The sequence below is a fragment of the Apteryx rowi genome, unplaced genomic scaffold, assembly GCF_003343035.1.
Source record: "Apteryx rowi isolate R43461 unplaced genomic scaffold, aptRow1 scaffold_3, whole genome shotgun sequence".
NCBI classification, from domain to species: Eukaryota; Metazoa; Chordata; class Aves; order Apterygiformes; family Apterygidae; genus Apteryx; species Apteryx rowi.
In genome coordinates, this window is record NW_020449418.1 from 5,797,864 (window position 1) to 5,799,719 (window position 1,856).

The following is a 1,856-nucleotide window of genomic DNA, read 5'->3' on the forward strand; positions in this document are numbered from 1 at the left end:
CCCCAGGCGCAGGGCACCTTTGGGGACCCCCGCACGCTTCCACCGCAGCGGGGCATGCAGCGCCAGCCGGCTGTGGGTSTGCAGTGTCGCGGCCGGGCCTTCGCCAAGACTCGGCGCCGTCTTGGTGGAGGTGGCGCAGCCCGGCCCGGGCCCCTCGGCGCTGAAAAGGGGCGCCGCCACCGAGCCGGCGCCTTCCCCCGACCGCCGYCTCCTCACGGAAGGGGAAAGCAGCCCCGGGGGCAGGTGCCGGGAGGAGGAYGAGCTGCAGGGTTTCAGAGGCCCAAGTGGAACAGCGCTGCCTCAGTTGTAAGGGGCGCAGAAAGAACTGGAAAAAGAAGTGACTGGAAAACCAGGCGGGATGGCGGCAAGGAGYGGCCCCGTGCAGGAGCAGCCCGAGCTGCGGGGATCAGAGTGCCCTGGCGCTCAAAGGCGCTGCTGAACCAGGCGTAATTCTCAAATCAGCCTTCTCAGCCAAATCCCCTTCCACGCTGCAGGCCTGTTCTCCCCATGYGGATGTACGTTTCTCAAGACCGAGCTGTATAAAAAAATGTTTTTACAGTGTTACTGTGTCAGGACTGAGGAAAACCAGCTGAAGTAGCTGTAAGGGCTGTAGTTCYCAGTCTGCTGAGTGCAGATGGATGATGTATCCATGGTTCCTCCGACACTGCCCGCAGCTGGACGGCATGATGGGGCCTCACACAGCTAATATTGATTGCTGCACATGCAGTGTACAGACTTGCAAGTCTCATCAGATCATGGCCTTAATTTGTGTGGCAGAACTGCATTAGTTTCCTGCCTGATTCCTCTCCGCAACCACAGGTGAGGATGCTGAATTTATCCTTTGCCTAGCATAACTTCCGTGTATATTGAGGCAAGATACACTTTTACCTGGAGAGGTGAGTAAGCACAGAGTGTGGGCGTGACAATATGTAGGTAGTTGCCATGCTTTTGACCATAAGTATATGTAGATTCAGCCASGCTTCAAAGAGAATTTCATAGTGATGATAGCAACCTTTTTCTCTCCCAACATCTACAGTAAAAAGTATCCAAGCATTCACAGACACTCTATAATGAGTCAATTTGGGAGATGTGGGAAATCTTTGGGCCTTTACATTATTCCTTGGGTATCACTTGACAATCTATGGGTGGAATTGATGTAGAAATAATGTTCTCATTAGCAAATGGAGGAAGGTATGTTATATGACTAGGTTGTTTGATTATTTATGACATGTAGCAGAAGAACTCACATGATAGCTCAACTATTGCTTGAAGGAATTCTGAGGCATTTGTTAAACCCCAATGTGACCTACCCCTTTTGTTTTTTTAATACCTGCAGCTAATTTCATGTTATAAATCTTTTTAAAAAAAATACTATGTCAAAAAGGCACTGCTCGGTACAACAGTAAAAGTTTTAATAGAACTCCTACTGCAAATTTACAAGTGAACTGGATTTCAAATGCACAGGAGCTTTGAGACAGCATGTCTCCAAGTTCAAAACATGTTCCCTTCTGTCTCAGCGATGGTCCCTTTTTTAAATTACTCATGCTGTGTTGCACAGACATGCTCACAGTTGAGTTGCACAAGAACAACAGAAAGTTTGAGATTTTAGATCTTTTGCCAGYTGAGATTCCAGGAAGATTTTACAAGAAGGTAACGTGAAAAAGTAGATACACAGAACAGTCACCCTGTATGTTATCATTGCTATTTTATTGCAGTAACACCCACATGCCCCACCCCAGGTGAGGATTCCAGTGCACTTGAGACTGTGAATATAGAAAGATGGTTCCGCACATAGGGTTTATGAGCTTAATGTGCTACACAAAGAGAGGAGAAGAGGAAGTATTGTCAGTTGTATT